Genomic DNA, 20801 nt, shown 5'->3' with positions numbered 1-20801 from the left:
GGAAGTGAAGTGCTCCCAACTGAAGTTAAAAAGAACAAGCATGGAGAGAGAACTGTGGATCAGCGGTCAGAGCTGCCGACTCTGGAGCTGGGGCTGACTCTGGAGCTGGGGACAAGTGTTCGAGCCTTGGCGTGGGCTCAACATCTGTAATTATTAGCAGATCTGGCACTTTTTAAATTAAAAATAAATAAATAAATAACATCTCGGAAGGAGTGGGAGAAAGATAAAACAAGTTAGTTAAAAAAACATGTGACGGAAGTGACCGGCTGTTTGGAAAGTGAAAGCGCAAATCACATGCTGAATGTTGCAGAAAAGCATGTTGTGACAGCAATAGGAACAAGTAGATAAAAGAGCCGGGGGAGGAGCGAGCGAGGGGAGGGAAAGCATATGGGGAGTAGATAAAGACAATGTTGTAGGGGGGGGGGAGAAATGCGAGACACGGCCTGGCGTCCGTGAAGTGTGAAGCAGTGGGCAGGGGAGCGGATCCCTTTGAAGTGGGAGGCAGGCGGCTCGGGAGCAAATGGTAAAAAGCGCGTGCATGAGCACATGCACTGTACGAAATCCGCAATAGTTTTAAAGCTTATTTGGCCCACAATACTCTTGTCTATTTATTCCTTGCGGAATAGAATAGTCGAGACCTAAAAAGCATTATACTGTCAAACTAATTAGAGTGCACAATACAATATCAGATAACATGCTCCTTCTTCCTCATGCACAGTCTATCTTCTATTTAGTAACACCTTCAGTATTACTACAATCGTAAAAGAATGAATGTGATCATTCAAATAAACAAGCCACCCTACCCTGCCTGGTGTAGATACAACTCTAGATATATACCAGATGGCTGTAGCAGTCACACACTTACGCAGGGCTAATTGTAGAATCAATTTTATCACCACACCACTTGCATTACAGTTGCAAGTTATTTTGTCCTCCCCCTCAGATATCTGTATCTTCAATTAAAACAAGCATTGAAAATGCAATAGGTCTCGTTTTTGATTAAGTTAAAACCATTTGCTTTGCTAATGGTATTGTATAGCAAAGCAAATGGCTTTAACTTAATGAAAGGTGAGACCTATTACATTTTTAAAGCTTGTTATGTCAGTGCCCCTTAAGCACTGTTACCCATACTGGAAATACAGGTATGTCACAGGAGCTTCCTGCAGTTCTAAAAGCACTGTCGGAAATCCAATGAACGCTAAGTGTATTTACGTGAACTGAATGTAGATGCTGTCAGTCGCTGTACAGGAACAGGGGATATGGTCAGTCATTCTACCAAAGGTAAAGGAAGACGAGGGCAGTAAGTCCGCAGATGAAAATAAGACATCAGAGACTCTATAGGTTCATACAAGGTGGCAACATTTCGGTAGGTGCAGTCGAGGTTCTCAAGACAGGATTCAAGTATGATGTCAATGGATTCAAAGGTCCGATGGTCAAATGTTGTAGAGGCACTGTCACATGAGGTATTTGGGTCTCGCAGCCAAACCCCTGCATAAGCCCCATTACCTGAGCCTCTGTGTCTCCGCCCAGCCCAGGGCGGCTTCCCCCGGATGGGTGCTCCCACAGAGGAGCACCAGGAAGAGCAGTGCACAGCCCTGGGATGGGCACATGTCCCGGCTCATGGCAGCGGAAAGGGGGCTAAGCCCTTGGGGCAGTGCGAGAGTAGCACATCCTCCTACTGTGTCTGTGCAGCTGCCCAGCAGGCTTTGCACCGGCCGCACTGCTCCAGTGTGGGCCAGGTGAAAAAGCAGCGCATGCGCAAAGCCCTGCCCGAGTGTTAGGATGGACCGAGCTATCCACAGGAGACACGTCTACCTAACGCATGATTCACGGTGGCGTGAACGCTGCGCTACTCCAAAACGCGAACATGACATATCAATGTAAGACATCCGCTGGAGCGGAAGCTGCCATCTTAGTAAACAGCGCCGCTAGGCCACATATCTTTTGACTGCATGCAAGATTTAGGCACTGCCGCAGGCATGTACCAAGCAAAAACACACACAGAGTCCAAGTAAAATCCTTAACAGCCCTCACAAACAGGCTAATGATTCTGCGGATTTGGGAGCGAGTGGATGGGCCTACAGAACTACAAGACACTGGGAGACCTACCCAGCCCCAACAGCCCCCAAAGACAAGTAGACTGTAAAAGACTTCCCTGTCAGCATTGTCCCCATTAAGAGCGAGACAAAGGATCGGCAGCAATTAACATAACAGACACACTAATGTGCGCCCTTCATCTCTGGACGAGTTAGGTTTGACTTAACCAGTTGTAAATATTAGCCTTTTTTTGATGTTATGTCAGACTCACATCCTCTGTGGAAATCAAGCTTTGTCGTCTGGCGGATGCAGGTAAAAATACTGTACCACGTGTGGCCGTCTGGCACAGCATGAATTAACATAAGTGTAACTGACCACCGAGAGGAGATGCCAGCAGCCTCGTTACCAAGAGGGTTTAAGTGAAAGACCAACCCTAAGCCAAGCAAGCTTCTCTGCAGGTCTCTAGCGGAGGCGCTCCTATGCATGAGACCTGACAAAAAAATACAAAGGGTTTCTGAGGACACAGATCACAATCTGGGAAAATAGGACAATCTGCCTACAGGCAACGGGAGACACAGGGAAGTACTGAGAGAAGGAATTGAACACAAAATAGACAATCAGTGTGTAAACATACAGAGGTAGTGTGTCTAAAAACACGGAAAACAAACAGTTTTGAAGTTGAAGTACCCAAATTGTTCACTACTTTCACATACCACACATGCCCCAGCAGAGACAGGAGACATGCCAGTCTAACAACACAAAAGGCAGAAGCTTCTATAGACGACACACGGGTCTAGGCAGACAGATGCGAACGGGCCGCACTCTAAACTCTTAGTTAACGCACAGCATTCTACAAAAAATACAGGCTTCAAAAGACATGACAAACACAGAACGCAGCAACACCAAGACACACTGCATAGGATAAAAAGATATTGGTTGCATAACACACCAGGCGCTTGCTATTGTTTTAACAGTTTCATAGTATACAAAATCTATCTTCTCATAGACCCACTTAGAAAAATGCATGAACACTTTAAAACTAAAAACCGAACATTTGTAACTTCGCCAACACAAGCCAGGGGAGGGGGCAGTCTATGTTGTCACACTGGGTGTATGTTTAAACGTCTCATGTTGCACATCTCCGAACACAGGGAGATGCGGACTCCGCACTCCGTCCTGCCCCAGAACTGCAATCCGTAGACAGGGAATCCTCCCACCTTCAACGAGACTGCCCCTAAAGCACAACAACATTAAGGAGGGCCTCAAACTCGTAGATTCACAAACAAACTTTAAATCGGACGTATTAAACCCTATGCCTTAAAACCATTAAGATAAATGTATTGTATTTCCACCTGCCATTTCGTCTCGTAGACCAGATGTGTTCATAGCAGCAGCACCTGTACCGCTTGTAAACAACTTACTTTTCTACTCAGTTCTTGCATGAAATCAACAAAGTGACTGAAATGATTGGTTTCCATCAGTTTTTTCAAAACCTGTTTAACAGTCAAGGCAGCTGAAACGCTCAAACCAAAAATACGCTCAAGTAATTTTTGCGATCATAGAGGTGAACACACTTGTTTGAATCTGACATAGCAGGAAAAGAAGGTTGTCCAGCAGAAAGCTAGCTGCCATAGCAGTTCAGCAGAGGCACCACAGGGTATTGCATTCTTATCCAGCTTTATCACGGTGTGATCATCAGCAAACCTCTTCATGCCCTTGCTTCCCTTTACACTGAATGCGAAAGAAGATGCGGCGAACAAGTCTGTATTAAGAGCATTTAAAAAACACCAGACGCGGTGGGATCTACCTGATTAGCATTCTTCGAACGACATGAACACATGGGTTCTCATTCTCAATAGGTGTCTTGTCCTGCAACGGGTAGAGGATATGAAAAGAAGCGTGGTACCGCAAAGGCTGCCGCGTGTTTATTTTCGCATTGCGCTTTCACTTTAAGTGAAAGGGCGATGTGAAAATAAACACGCAGCTGACTTAGCTAAAGCTGAAAGCCGAATGCGAAGAAAAAAGTGCACATGGAGTAATGAAGGGGAGAGTGTCACGCCGCCGGTAAAAGATCAAATCCCGGTGGGCGTGGCCAAAAGGAGACAAGGCGGCAACAAGGAGGGACTAAGACCCTCCTTTACAATCAAAAGCCAGGGTTTTGCATGGAAGCTGACGCTAGCCAATTAAAATGGGTGGGGCTTCAACTTCGCCTCCGAGAGCTTCGGAATTTGTATCGATTCCAAGAAGCTCTCGGATGCAGAGAGCAACGCGTGCGTGTTGCTATCTCTAGCCGAGACCTAAAAACTCCATTGCCGACAAACTTGACAGTACACCCTGGCATCAACATTTCTGCCTTTGCTTCAGCACTAAAACACACAGCCCCAACAGATCTTATCTGTGTCACCCTCTTGTTCCTCAAACACTAGATAACCATCACAACTACGTCTTTCCCTCAAAGTTTTCCCAATGAGCGACAAAAAATACAAGATAGTTCAACAACTATCTCTGTAACTACAGTGCTACCAACCGGCACTTTTCTGTAAATCACCAATAAGATCATTTATATTAGACAACAAAAGCAGAATAAAGGCAGCAACTTTGAATGCAAAACAAGCATTGGCAGGGCCTGTAGTTCTAGTCTTTATAACGTCAGTGCTGCACTTTTGACTTAGGCAATGTTTGTCTATAAAGGTATTGTTAAAAAAGTAAAATAATAGTGGAGAAAAAGTAGTCATGTCTTACGTTATCTAAAAACTGATCGCTGAATTAAATGTTTTCAATTTTATAAATGGCTTGTTAATTTTCCAAACAATTTTTACTGAGGTAACCTGACAAGAATTTGAAAAGAATAAGTGTCAGAATTGAAAGGAAATGCTTGCCAAGGCATAATTTACGTCCTACAGTATTCAGCCATTTGCTATTCTGTAGTAACTAGCCGAATGAAGAGATTTAATGGACCTCTAGGAAAGTGTCATGTCAATTACACTTTCTGCCTGGTACTTGCAAATTACTAAAGAGCCTCAAATGGTCCTTCTCTTGGTGTGCCAAACCTTGTGCTGGCATGCCATATGTGGAATCCATGAGATAAAACAAAAAAATCAACCCGTAATGTCTGCTCTTCAGCCTTGCCAACAACAAGCTGGGTGGGATGAGGAGCAACACAGCTCGGAAAGGGAGACGCTTGCACGCTCACATAAGGAAAAACTGTTAGGAGGCATGCCTATCACCAAACACTATACTAGTCCACACAGTAAATAAATCACCCATCACCAACTGAATAGGAATGGAATAACTAAAATCCTGCGGCATGCGGCAGATCTTTTCAATTTAGTCCACCACTGCAGGTTCAAACAAGTTGCATACTATAATCGCTTTTTGACATCTCACGATGACAATGGGATGATATTAACGTCTATTCCAACAAAGCTCTCCACCATTTCTCCCTTTAACCTACGCCTGATCAGAACCAAAACTTTTAAACAAAATATCTCAGAATGAACAACCCAGTGTAGTGACCAACTAACTGGACTGTGAACATAAGAATTGCCATAAAAGGACCTGCCGAGCTGCTCAAAGGTGCCAGCTTACTAAAAAACAAACTGTGCATCTATCTCTCATACCTCTTCCTCCATTATATTGCTAAGCGCTTCATCCCATTACATGATAATTGCGTCTCTGTGGTCATCATGCACAACATGGAAACACTTTCCACAGCGTATCAAAACAATGGAACACACTTCCAGTCACTCACTCTGCACAGCATAGCAGGTCACCCATTTCACCCAACATAGGGGTAGAAAGCAATTAGTAAATGTTGCAATATAATACAAGTCAGCCAATCGTAAAGAAGCTATGTTACAGGGGAGGAGCAAACAGACGAGGAAGAGAAACCATTCAATAAGAAGCAGGCGAATGAAAGCGACAATAAAGCCAATCAATGATGAGCCATGGGCTATTGTGAACTACAAGTTCACAATAGCTCTTTAACAATCAGATGGCTTGCTTGACCAAAATAACTAATGACCCAAATATACACTCCAAGCCAAATGTTCTGGCTACATTAAGGGACAAGACTTTCTTATCCAGAGGAGCAGCAGAGCATGCTGACCTCATAGTACAGTGACAGCACAGACAGCCTCAAATCAGATCTATCTTTTTAAACAGTAGTAGCAGGCGCAGCACAGGCTTTCTTTTGCACACAAACTTTTACAGAAGAAATGGTCGACATTAAACTACATACAGGTCTGATAAGGACGCGGAGGGCATACGTACCTCACAGTTCCACCTTAGTGCTAACAATGGTATACTGTAGTGCTCGAGAAATTAAGATTTATTAAAATGGGGAAATATATTGATGTAATTTCTGTGTGGTATTAGCTTTAAGATCTCAAATAATAGCTACAAGCAGGGAAACTGGTAACTACCTGTTGTACTAAAAAGAAGCTATTAATTATTTGATGTATGTGATATTGATGATAAAGCAGATTACGGTTTAATATTCAATATTTGTGCACAATATTTTCGTATTCTGTGAGAAGCAGTATAAGACCTCCAGGGGCATTCAGGCAGCACCTGGCTTAGACATAGCTGGGCAGTCGAATAATCCATTCTTAAGTCTGGTTTGGCAGTGCCAGACCTTATGTGCCCAAAGAAAAAGAGTGTTAGGCAGCCCCACTGATAGAGGGACTTTGACTCCACCCATGTTATTCGGTTCATACTATTCACTGGGCGGAATTTGGGAGATTCCACTGAGATTACCCACATTATGTTCGATAGAGTAAGCCTGGCCTGGTTAGGGTGAGAAGTCAAAGAGCAAGGTAGTTCAACTGATTGGTGCATTGGGAACAGTTATGTCGGATTCAGTGGGTCTAATCTATTTATTATGGAAGGTTATGAAAAACATGATAGGCCTGAAATATTTATTATGAAAAGTATATGTTAAAGTTAAAAGAGCTGTATGGGTAGATTGTTAAAGTCTGTAGAGAAATAGGTCTAAAATAGATTCCCGCAGATTACCTTAATATGCAAGGGTTTTGTTTAGCCCCCTCTGACAAACTATGGCGTTGGAGGAATTTCATTGATTTTTAGGCCTGGTTTGACAACACAGCTGCAAGGGTTTATGTGATCACTAGAAAGAGATGTAAGCAGTACTAAAAGAGAGGCATTGAGTTGCTAACTGACAAATTAAACAGGAAGGGGTTTACATTGTGAACTCCATGACAAATACAGGAAGAGGCTTTACACTCTGAAATAAAACAAATATATTAGAAATAGATTTTACATTGTTAACTAGCCGACAAAGGCAATAGGAGGTTTCCTACACGAATTCTGTTAGGTTCAAACTAAACAAAAGTTTGTTTATGGAATAAAAAACTATTTTACATTGAGAAATGTTGTGTCAGACAATCTGAAGAAAGTTGGGTACTTGTTCTCACTTTTCATTCCTCTTTTCATGTACTGTTGGCTGTATACATGCGAGTCCAGGGTGAGCGATGTGCCTGTGATAGTGCAGGATGGAGAATATTAAAGCCGGAACTATCGGCATAGCCAATCCATATTTATTTTTCTTAAAATAAGCAGGTCAGATAAATGATCCAAATTACAACAAAACAGGAGAAGATGCTCTGGTTTCTTTAGCAGCAGATCAAATTATTGGAAGGTTGGTCGTGGTGGAGCTTCTAGTTTCCAGAGTTAGAGGCTGCTGCATAATTGGCAGCTCTCCATTCTACCTTCAGATCCAGGGAGGATCTTAATGTGATATTTACACTATGCTGCAGCAGCGTAGTAGCAAGACTGAACCACTGGAATGTTGTGTGAAAGAGAAGCAAAACACTTATTCAAATTCAAGAATGCCAACATGTCAGCAAACCAAGCGCGGTGCAAGCAAGACTAAAATGCAAGCTTTAAGCAAGGGGTTCAGGCAAAAAGGTTCCATCAAGGCAATCTGCCAAACTGTGTCACCAAGGAAAAACACCAAAGGCAGAGGACAAGCAAAGTAATCCGCCAAATGCAAGGTGCCAGCAGGATAAGCTACTGAAGCCATGGTGACAGTAAGGCAATCACTCAAAAGGAAAGGAGTAAAAATTATAATTATTCAAGTGCACGATGCAAGCAAGACAAATCACCCTAACACAATGTGCGTATTGTCATTCAATAAAACACCCCACCATAAAGTGGAAGGAAAGCAAATAAATCACGTTAGGTGTGAGCTATCAAGTTAATCTTCCAGGTGCAAGAAACAAACCATGCAAATAGGGAAGCACAACATGAGTAAGTCCATCGCCTAAATAAATAAACTATAGGGCAATCACCCACAAGCAGAATGCCCGTAGGACAAAGAGCAAATTGCTGCATAACGACAAATAAAGGAGGCAGGCAAGGTAATCACTTATGGTCAAGAGTGAACACATGGCAATATTCCCTAAAATTCTAAAGACATTTTCGAGCAAATAAGCCATCCAAATTATGGATTCAAGCCATTTAAAACAATGGGTGCCTTACACACACACACAAAAAAACAGTGTCCTAGAAATCAGCAAGAAAATGTGTATCCACTGAAGATTTTTTTTCCAAACAGAATAAAGGTGGATTACCCTTTCAAAGGAAAGAGGCATCACTCTAGAAAGTATTTTTTAAACCAATACATCACAAACGTTAAGTATTTAATAGAGGTTAGAACACACACAAAACGAGCATTGGTAATGCCAATATGTTTGGCTTTAAAGGCATGATGTATGGTAATGTGAGGCATCACAAGTAAATAGATATAATATAGATAATATATTTTATAAATATGTATTTTGCAGGTTAAAAGGTCCAGTGACAGTTGAACTGTCAATCTAGACCTAAAAATTCATGGAGGTTAATGACGGCCCTCACATCTGCGCTGCTGGAAAAAAAAGCAACTCACATTTTCTAGTTTTCTAAGACGCTTTAATAGCATTCCAATGTACTGAGTGCCCTCTCATAGTTCAAGCTGAGGCAGCTAAATAAATAAAATGATCAGTCGCATGCAGGGCATGCATTTTCGTGGGATCAAATTGTGCCCAATCAAAACCTGTACTCTGGCCTACCAACAAGTGGGCGGAGCAAAAGCCCCTCTCTAATGATGCTACCGTAACTGCCTGGCAACAGATGCGTGGTCAACCTAGACCATAAAAATAAATGCGGTTCCTCCAGGATGAGGCTCATTGTATTAAGTGGTCTCTGGTAACATATATGGCCTACGCACTTGGTGGGCTAGCAAGCAAATGAATATGTCAAGCTAATTCAAGTATCAGGCTTTGCTCGAAGAGCCATAACAAGAACTGAGCTACGGACATATTTAGCATTCAGATTGTCTATGGTATTTCAAAGTGCTCTCAAATACAGGGAAATAAGGTAACTGCCCAAGATCACATATTTTGGTCAAGGGAAGAAGCTGGTGTTGAGCCCAAGTTTCATATTGTTCAATTCCTACTCCTCATTTTACGTTCAAGGGTTACTGCTTTGTCTTTAACCGCATGCGCGCTAGCGGTTTTCCTGCTTCGATTTACGCAGACGCGTAGCGCAGGTTACGCCCATGACGAGCTGAGCTCGTCATCAGCCCCGAAGGGGTTAATGTGTCGATAAACAATATCAGAATACTGTGCTGAATAAATACATGTATTACATACATGTTTGCATAAGGAGGCTTTCAAGAAACAAATTATAATAAGGTTAGATGAGATATTGTATTTTAATATCGACATCACCTGCTTCCCCTGGCTTAAAGTACAATATTAAGAGACGCTCAATGCCTCAGTGAAATAGAGATCATATGTATTTCTGTGAAAGTACTTTCTACACGGTAGAATACTACACCAAAAGGCCAATAACAATGAGACAACTACTCCGGGTGGAGGACAAAAGTCTACTCTATGTATCTATTTAAAGAATTGGTAACATTAGGTTTAGCTGACAGCTGTGCTACTCAGCCAGACCTAATTGGTAAACATGACAGCTGTGCTACTCAGCCAGACCTAATTGGTAAACATAACACATTCAATGTTAATCAAGATCTAATAATTTTTTTCTCTTGTTAGTGAGGCCACCACATATTAAGGAAGCACCTTTGATGAAAAACAACCATACAATTCTAACTTCAGCAAATAAATAGATATTAAAACATTATCCGAATTATAGAACTAAAACCCTGCACACACTCCAAGTCTTCGTCTATGTCAGACTTATGTAACTGGCCTCTGGCAATTGGTTGACAGCCTATGAAAAATTAAGTGCTTCCTGCGGTACAACACAGATTCCTCAAGTCAGCTTTCGATAAGGTGCCTATTCATGTCTCATTGTAAAATTTGGGGGTTTGACAAAAAGGAAACCATATTAGCAAATTAACTAAGCATCCTAATTGCCAACATATGCATGGTGCACTGTATTTACATTTATATCCCAAGCGGATAGAGCAGAGGGAGCAGGCTCTTGTCGACACCAGGAATGCAATGATGGTTGGCCTACCTAAATGTTGTTTAGCAACCCTCAGACCTGTTGTATAGTTTCTTTTATGACTGGAAGAAGTGTGATCATTGTATGGCTTAGGTGATACCTCCACTGACTTATTCGAGGCCCGATTACACTTTAAAACTTCCTGACAAACTTTTTTGAGCGAGGCACCTTATCTTTTTAACCCATGGTGAGAAAACCCATTATAAATTTTAAGAGCTTTGAGGTAGTACAGAATCATGTTGGGCAAATGCGTATAAACTCTGATCAATCTTTTCACTAACTTGTCTGTCAATGGAATAATCCATTAAACATTGTAACTCAAAAAACTATTAAAATTAATTTTACTTAAATTGTGAAAGAATCATTCTGTTCTGGTTTGAGGGCTCAAATGTTATTAAAAGAGACACTTCACATTGACAATCTATTCAACTCCACTGTGTTTTGTCTAGGAGCCCATGTCATCCTTGCAGTACTCTAGCCGAAAAGCACAGATACTCTTCTCCTAGGGTTACACTTGGCCATTGGATTAAAAAAAGAACCCTGTCCTATTTATAAAATTCTAGCCAGACAGCAGTACATGCCCGGAGAACTTTGCTACATTACACTCGTAACACAGACAATGCCGTTTAAACAAGTACTTAACAAGACGTAGATATCATCTGTATGAAAAATCTTTCACAATGTTTTTTAAATAGTCAAAATCTCAAATTATGCTGCTCAGGCATCCTGCAGATGTTACAGAGCTGACCAAACTAGAATATGCTAATTTCATCACTGACTCGTATAATTCAATCGCTGTTCAATATTAATTAATGGAGCCAATACACTAATTATCCCAACAGAATATACCCTGTTTTCTCTATATGCCATGCAGTATAAAAGTATTTGTCAATCATAGCACAATCAAGAATTTACAAACCAAACATGCAGACTGTGATTATGAAAGCTGAACAATACTTAACTTTCTACGCTGTTGCCAAGGGGTTAAGTCAGAGAGATATTTCATTAGGCACCGTGTTGTTGCTACTAAAATATCCTGCACAGAAGCATTAAAACATTGCCTTAATACTAGGCATATTCTAGCACTAAGTTGGTAACTAAATATTAACAAAACTAATTTTACTTCATTATTTGAGTTGTTTTTAATGTTTTATCCTAATTATATAAGAATTCATCAATTATAAAAATGTATGCTTTTAATATACTTATGCTCTACCAGACTACATATTACTTGTACCCCCCCTATCTTTAAAAAATGTGTTGTTTTACCCATTGTGATATTTAGAACACTTCTCTATTTTTGTGTTAAAACATTTTTTAATTAATCAAACAACAGACTTACTCCTACACAACACACTTGGTGGGTCACTAGATACAGACAGAAAAATGCAATACTATAATTGCTGCACATAGCTTAGGACAGGCATGCAAAATTCCTTATTTTTCAAACGAGTCCATCACAAGCATCCTACAAATCTGTTAAGTCTTGCAACTTTGTATTAGTCTCCGATTGCAGACACTACCCATACTGTGTTTTACTAGCTCACAAAATACCTTGCGACCAGGACACAGTCTACACTCAAGACAGGCGGCAACTTATTTGAAGTTATATGCTTCACAAATTACACCAGGGGTGTCATAACACTACAATAACGACGGGACGACTTACGCCAGATGGGAAAAGCAGGAATAAAACAAAAGCAAAAATTACACAAATAGTCCGGAGAATACAAAGAAAAAAAAGCATTGGCATAGCCAATAGGTCTCGCCATTGGGACCTTATAAGTGTTTAGCCGTGCAACAGTTGATGTTGCACCAAGGATATTGTGCTGCATAACTGAATACTTATAAAGCGAGACCTATTGGCTATGCCAATGCTTGTTTATTATGATGCTGAAACTTGATTTAAGCATTTCTCCAAGTTGATGTTTTGCAATTAAATTTATCAAGGAATAATATATTGCTTTAAAAAAATAAATGGAGTATATTTGTATTTAATGTGGTTCGTTTTCCACTGAGCCGCAGCAATCAGATCTACGCACTTATAACCCTTCCAAGTGGATGCTTTTTAATTAATCTTATTGTGGATATTTTAAAGTTTTTTGTAAACTGCCTGTTTTTATCTGTTTGTTTTTTATGATCTGATTTTGGAAGATTGAATATAGATTGATAGGGATTGATTGACAAGCGCTTATTAATGTAAAAAGCACACTCACTCTCCTCAACTGTATACCAAGAACTTCAAACTCTTTAAAAAATTGTTTTGCCACTTTTTTTGTTTCCCTTGATAAAGGGAAACAAACTTAAATAAGAGTCTAACGACTTTCATTTAAGCTAGACCGTCTTAAGACAGAATATGCAGAGTAGATTTCAAACATAAACATTGCGCTTTTTGCTTCATATGGAAGAATTATTGTAGGTCATTTGAGAATTTAGACTCAACAAAGATCCACATGAAAATTCTCCATCAAGGTAACAAGGTCATGAAATACATTTTCAAAACTGTGGTACTGAAGATGAGGAGCAGTTCTGTGAAGTCCACTTGGGTAAAAGTGCTAATACTGCACACTCTCCTGTAACCCCAAATTAAACCATTCTAGTTGCTGCAAAAGGCTCTATTGTTATTGGGCATTAAATCATCGGTCTCTGAATTATGGGACCGAGAAGCAGGCATGCTAAAAATTAAATAGAGAACAACTGTAACATTCGAATGTAGGAGCGAAAGCTTTATAGGAGTCATTAGCCATCCTGTGAAACAAGATCATTTTCAGTGTAGCGCTCAGCATTCCAATGTCCAAAATCTCCCTACAAATTGCGTCTATTTCTCAAAGTCAAATTTCTGACAATAACTCAAGCATTATATATTACCTCAGCCACAGAGACATTTTGAAAGACAGACATAGCGAGACACACAAAGAGGGAAAAATAAAGAGAACTGCTTAGAGTTAGACAAGCAGATGGAAGCAAAAGGAATGGCACAATGAAGTGAACAACGATATACTGAAACAGTGAAAGAGGGAACGAAAGAGACTGAGCTTGCCAAAGGTAGACAGAGACAAAAAGTGAGAGCGACAGTCAGTAAATGTCCAGACACACAACAGACCGAGAAAGACTTTATGTGATAGATACGGACATCAAACACAGACAGGAGGAATCACCCCACCCAGTTTCATTGGTCCCATTAAACTTGGGCTGGCGGTCTGTAGACGAGACAAACTTGTGTGTGTTGACAGGTAAAATGCAACCAATTTGTTTGCAAAAGCAGGCGGTGCGAGTTTCGAAATGAATGCTTTCACAGGAATTGCATATGTTTAAAATGTAAAGGTATCTCAATTTATTTTGCCCGTCTTTTGCTGTTATCAGCCTGCCCCACAGGCGAGGTATTTTTCCAGTGCTTGAGTATCAATGCATGCCAAGCATAGGCAGCATAATAGTCTTGAAAGTTAAAGCCACCACAACCTAAAACAGACACAAAGTCTAGCAGTGAAACATCAGGCGTGTGGGGCTGGTTTAAAGACAAGCCAGGGAGTGGTGCATGCATGTTTTTTCTGAAAGCACTGCACTCGTGCTTGTGACGCGCCTCTGCTCGATCCCGCAAGCTGGATGCAGACACGAGTGTGTGCTTTCAAATAGAGCAGAGCGACGGCTAAAGGTCCTTCTATGCAGCACATGTGCGCTGCATTGGCTAGACCTAAAAAACACTATTCTATTTACAAACAGCTTTGGTCAGTGGAGAAAGTTAAATTGGAATGAGATCTTGGATCAATTTTTTTTTTTGCGCAGAGTTTTATATAGCGCGAACTAGAACCGAACCAGTTATCAGAGCGCTTTACATAGCACCAGTTACGTTACATGAGGACACACTTTCATTTTTTTTTTTTTTAGGCACGGGGAGATTAAGTGATTTGCCCAGAATCACAGGGGGTTTTTGGCGTCGTTACCGAGACTCGAACCCAGATTCCCAGGTCCGAGGTCGAGCGCCTTAGCCGTTAGGCCAACCCCTCTCTCAATAGGACCTTAATGCTCTTCTTGAATGATCTGAAAGAAGGATATGTGTGCATCTCCATAGGGATCGAGTTTTGTATTCTGGGAGAGCTTCTAGACAAATAATCGAGATAAAGGTCTTTGTTTCTTGAAACTGAGGGGGTTTTAGGAACAAGGATTCTGAATTAAGAAGTGACTGGCGGTCCCTCCCAAGACAGTGTTTAACAGCCAGGTAGTTTGAAATGCTACAGTGTAAGGTTCAGAGTTTATGTAGGCCTCTTTAAAAATGCTTCTGGCTTGTATAAGGAACCAGACAAGCAAGAAAAGCACTGGAATTTTGTGTTCAGAGTTCCTCACTCATGTAATCAACCGTGTTGCAAATTTGGGGCTGGCTTCAGTGGAGCCAGGTATAATTAGGGATCTCTGTGAATAGTGCAACACCTAGTAAGTCTTGAGATGACCTTAACCTGAACCACAGTTTAAAAAACTTCTGGAATTAATTCCAATTCTGCATGGGTTGTGGTTGGTAATGTATTTATAATTTTTTTCCACCTTGATTCAAAAATATGCTCGTTTAAACAATATGCGTTTCCACAGAAGTATAAAACCGTAAAAACATATGATGGAAACGACAAAGCTCAAAGATGGTAGAACTTTGCACACATATAATTCAATACATTTGAAATGAAAACTTTACCAGTAGCAACATTTTGACCAATTCCTTGCAATAGTTTCTTATTATTTACCAGTCTAGTCAATGAAAGAGTTAATTGAATAAACGTTAAAAAAAAAAACAATGGCAAAGCCTATAGGTCTTGTCTATGTGACCGAAAGGCTAAAAAAAATTTTTTTAAAGCTTGATACAAGGCATGCATGAGTGTGAACACGCCATGAAACTACTGGCACCAACATCATTCAGTATCCTCGTATCATGACCCTACTTGCACCACAATCATTCAGTGTACATGTGCATGCGTGATTATATATGCATTAGCCTCCTAAATGATGTGAGCGCCATTTTATTTGGTGCACCAAGCAAAACATGCAAGAAGAAAACCACTGCGAGGGGTGGAAGAGCAACTGAGGAATGGGTAGGAGGGGTGGAGCAGGTGCAGGAATTCAACGGTAGCTGGTGGGAGGAATTAAATAAAAATAAAGATAAGTAACCACATGGTGTAGGGAGAAGAGAGGAGGAAGGAGTGCTATTGACTGAACAGCTTCAAGTGGGAAGAGGGGGATCCAACAAAAATGCAAGAATGGTTATTTGGGGGGCGGTCACAAGGGAAAATAGCTAGAAAACACATGCACTTGTGTGGTGCTTAAAGGAAAAGAAAAAAGTAGCTCCCTAAATTTGAGGACTGGAAGGATACATTCCAGCCAATCAAAAGGATGGTAAAGAGACTATGCTCCAGGGGAGGGGCAAACAAGAAGAGAATGGCAAGCCACGGACAACCTCGCCTTCAGGAAGCAGCTCAAGACCTGGCTGTTCGAGCAGTAGCTGACCCCCCCCCTAGCGCCTTGAGACCCCCCGGGTGAGTAGTGCGCTATATAAATGCTTTGATTGATTGATTGATTGAATAAGAAGCAACCAAAGAACAGTGACAATAAAGCCAATCAATTGTAAGCAATGGGCAGACTCTTAGTACAATGAAAGTTTTTAGTACAATACACAAGAGGTTTCTGTTACAGACAACAAGCAGCTGTCCCGTAGGCAGTGAGAACTAAAATTCATAATGTCCATTGGATACTTTCCCAAATTATTATACTACTCAGGCAGAATCCCTGGTCTGTTGAATCCTGCTCCCAAAATTGTAAAGGCAAATATCCACAACAATGGATATAAGCACATCTACAATGCTGACACAGCCCACTAACAACCAGAACACTGCCTATTGTTCAACCCTGTCAAAGAACCTTTAAGGCAAGCGCCTCACAAAAAATATCAAAAGCCTGGAAAATTCTAATATAACATTAGAACCAATTGCTAAGACAGGATCCACAGACTTGGTAGAAACAGTGCATTCAAGTCGATCCCAAACCCAAGGCACGGAAGGCGACCAGTGTTCTTGAGCTGTTGGTTGAAAACCATACTGTAAACACTAGCCCCCATCGCAGTTCACCAGCTTTAGTCTTAAAGGAAGAGTTTCAACCATAGTTAGCCAGATGGCAATTTATACTCCGTCAAAGGAACAAATTATCAGCAACACTTGAATTTGTTCGTAAAACTGCAATTCCAGCACTAAGCTTTTAAGGGATGGACGCTGATGGGGCACTTCATTTTTCTAATATGGATCAAGTATCTGCATCTACAAGCCAGTTCTCTGCAAATACTGGAATATATTCTACCTGGCGCAGTCCCTTTATTTTCGGTTCACTGCAGTTACATTGGTTCTCCATCAGTCTTCCAAAGGCCATAGGATGATCAGCCTGTCACAATATTCTTCCAAGAAAACTAATTCAGTTGATTCCTACACAATGAAGAAGCATTCATCAATAGTCATGGATGTGCCTCCGCAAGGCTAGGTGGAGAGACAGATCTTTCTATTACTCCATTACTGCACAATTTATCTGCAATCTCAAACTGTGGCGAAGCCAAAGTGGCCTTCAAGGCCATGCATGCAATACATTGAATCCTAGTCTCCATCTTGTCCTAGAAAACCATTTCTCTGAATTATCATCTATCCTCAACTATAACGGAGGTATTGATGGCCCAGATGAGCAAAAATACAAATAGTCCAGCTTACAAATACCCTGGGAGTTTGTACAAAGCAAGCAGCACTAACAATGCTTGGATTATCAGTCAACTTCAACTGAAACCATTTACAATGAGGGATAAGTCAGTCACAACTTCAACCTCATTTAAAACCTACTCAGATCTCTTTTCACAGATATAGAATAGCGATAGTAATGAGCTGGTTTATCATAGGTTCAAAGTTTTTAAAAGCTACAATGCCAGTTGCAATTAATGCTTGGTTTTGGAGCAATATCGGCAAGCAAAGCTAACGGTAAAGTTTGGTAAAGCCAAAAAAAATAAGGGAAATTAATTTCTACGGACAGGGTGTACTCGTCAAAACCCCTGTTTAAGGAACAATTGTGCAATGAACTCCTTGAGCCAGAGATTTGCATCACAGCATCTTCCTCTATTGTAGGCAATGCATCAACAGGAGCAATGAGTACTACCATGTATCCTACATTCACACAAAAAACGATGTAGCAAAACTTTTTAAATCATAAAAAAGGATGCAATAGAAAACACACAAGAAACCGGCCACAGTTAAGAGGGTCCACACAAATATAAACCATTGCTTAAAGCCAATAACAAAAACCCTCAGCTATCTATGGGGAAACTTGTACCAATCTTTCACCACTGCAACTACGCAAAAAGGATATTTGAGTGCTTCTACTCTTAATCCTAATACGGTTCATTGTGTTAATTCACCAATTCCTACTACTGCCAGCAGTGTAATGGTACTCATAACATCGGTTTACACTGAGCAAGGCACTGATCCACCTAAGTATCTGGAGACAAAGGGAGAACATAGCGGAGTTGAATATTGTACCATCAGGGGAGACCTATCATCACAAAAATACAAGAACTTTGTATTTTATTTTCTAGTTTCTTAAGTTCACTGTGAAATACCCAATCAACACATCCCACCTGCCGGTTACCTTTCCGATGAACCCATGTCTTTGGTATATCAATTTGAAAGACTGGGTTAATTAGATTTGTAAATCTCCCAAACACCTACCAACCACTCAAATATTTCAAGTGTTACAATAATAAAATCAGCAGTCTATTATTAGAGATTGTGGTATTATTTCCGATAATGGAGATAGAAGTGATTCCATCCACGCCACAAGAGACGTCAGCCCTACCAAAGTGTAGTCTATGCCACCCCACAAAGATGGGATAGGACCCACAGGCCACACCCCCTAACCAAGTTTACGCTCAAACAACATCATGCATAGAGGTGCCATTATGTGGTAATTTGCAGGTAAAACTCTAGAATAGTGAAAGAAGGAGGTAACCCAGCTGAAGTGGAAGGCACGCATGGTGATGCGATCAAATAAAATTGGAGATGGCTGGCACCAGCCTTGTACAGCATGAATATAGTTCTGCAGGCAATATTTATTTCAATCCACCTGTGGTCGAATCTAAATCCTCACATTACCTTAATAGTACATCAAACATACAGTTGGAGGGGTCCTTCTGGACAGTCTTTCTGCTATTTTAAGCGAATAGTGGCGAAGCCCAATCGGTCGTGCCTACAAGACAGGAGATATTCGCTTTGTCAACGTTTTGCAATTTTGTACTGAAGAGTGGTTGCCATTAAGCAGCATGGCGGAAAGCTTTTTTTTTTTTTTAAAGCAACATTGTACTGGATCGTAGCGCTTTTTATTAATTCTATTGAGAGGGAGTGCAGGGAGGCAATACTGCAACAGAGGGTATTGGGTGGAGCACTTTGACACAGCCATCAGTATCTGTGCCATAGCACTTGTTATTATAGTAGGAGGGTGGGTGGCAAGCAGCAACAAGAATGAGGGAGGAAGGGGTGAGGCAAGCAGGAAGACAGGGAGTATGGCTGGGAGGCAACCAGCAAAACAGATAAGAGTGAGGGTGGGAGGCCAGTAACAACACATACAATGAAGTGAGAGTGTGTGGCGGGAAAGCAGCAAAACGGACAAGGGAGGGAATGAGGGTGGTGGCAAGCACCAACATGGACGAGCAGGGGGGGCAAACACCAACACATTGCCCGGATGATGGAAAAAAATACAGAATGATGAGAAGTACAAGAAGGAGTTAACAGAAAAAGGCACACTCTGGTACTGTGCTTGAACATAGAAAAAAAGTAGCGCCCACCAAAATTTGCAGTGGAAGGACACAAGTAATGCACCCATGCTCCAGGAGAGGGACAAAGCATGAAGCCTACAGTAGATGACCAATATGAAGCGAGTAAGCAATGTGGGCAGCCTCTAAGCCCACCGTTAGGAGAAAAAAAAAGGTCTCAGAGACGGAGCACACGATATCTACGCAAAACCTAACAAGATGATGTGCAACTTTGTCAAATCCTAACCATTATCTGATAGTGAATGGTCTCGTGGTTCACAGACAGTCATCTCACGAGGCAAAGAAAAACCCCTTCTCTCACGAAATAAGACTCAAATTTCAGGCATCATCTGAAGGCAAAGGAAGAATTCCTGCTCTCGATGTTTTGCCTTCATAGCGCATGAAAAAGACTGAACAAATAACTTAAACAAACATGACCTGAAAGCCATGAACGGAAGCTACAGAGCAAAGACACTGCTCTCAGATCGCGGAAAGCCGAAACTCGAAAATGAGCCCTGGACGGGCTTAGTAAAACAGCACCAGCCAGTGGAGTTGCACAAAATAATGTGTTTAACGTTTTAAGGGGACACCAGCCTTTCCTCTAGCATCCTTTCCACGGCCGGGGATAATGACCTCATCCTTCTTCATGACCCCCGCGAGCCAAGAGGAACCGTGCACAGGAGACATTTTCCAGCAGCCACAATCAGCAGAGATCGGCCATGGGCGGGAGGCTGCCGCTGGTGATGTCTGCAGGCGTCAGAATCAGATTTCTCAACAGCATCAGCTGTTTTCTGACAATATAAAAAGAGTTTAGGGACCCTGCCGTGGCTGTGTAACGGAATAAGTGAGTGTAGCTTCCTGTTCCCGGGCACTGCTGGCAATGCTATGCTCTCTAAACGTACCTTGCTATACATGCAGCACTGTGGTTGCACAAGAAAAAGAGGGATGGCCACTAGAAGGTTTCTCGCTGGTTCAACAGTCTAAAAGTGGACCCCATAACAAAAGCTGGTGGATCCCTGCTATGTTTACCGCCTCGTGAGATGCGCACACAGGTTGAAGTGCCATTGACACAACGGTGGGTTTGTGTACTGGGCTACTTTCAAAACACCATCACCAGGCGCTAGAAATTCAGACCAAAATAATCCTAAAGCAAAACAAAAAAAGAAGAGACCAACACAGGAAAAAAAATTCTCAATGCTTTTATGGTTTAAACACAACCATAGCAAATAACAAATAGGTTTGTTAAGACCACACATCATACTACAGGCAGAACTTGTAAATATAGAATAATTACCGAATGGATTTAGAGGGCCCATTAGACTGTTTAAATGTTTGCCCACAGGCGGAGATGGGCGAGCTGGCCAAGTTGCCACAGACACTAACAATATCGAAAAGAAACTAGGGATTTTGGAGGTCAAGATCGAAGTCATCGGCACTTGCTGAACCACACACGATAGATACTGGTCTGAAGTGC

At 41.4% G+C, this 20801-nt stretch overlaps 1 protein-coding gene across 2 annotated transcripts in view; it reads right to left on the bottom strand.

The window, feature by feature from the left end:
• PHF12 (PHD finger protein 12) overlaps positions 1-20801 on the bottom strand; it is a 412981-nt gene that overhangs the window by 384107 nt on the left and 8073 nt on the right. The window lies entirely within an intron of this gene.

The sequence above is a fragment of the Lissotriton helveticus genome, chromosome 3_1 (genome assembly GCF_964261635.1).
Source record: "Lissotriton helveticus chromosome 3_1, aLisHel1.1, whole genome shotgun sequence".
Classification (NCBI taxonomy): Eukaryota; Metazoa; Chordata; class Amphibia; order Caudata; family Salamandridae; genus Lissotriton; species Lissotriton helveticus.
Note: the sequence above shows the minus strand (reverse complement) of the source record. Positions and strands in the feature narration are given on the sequence as shown.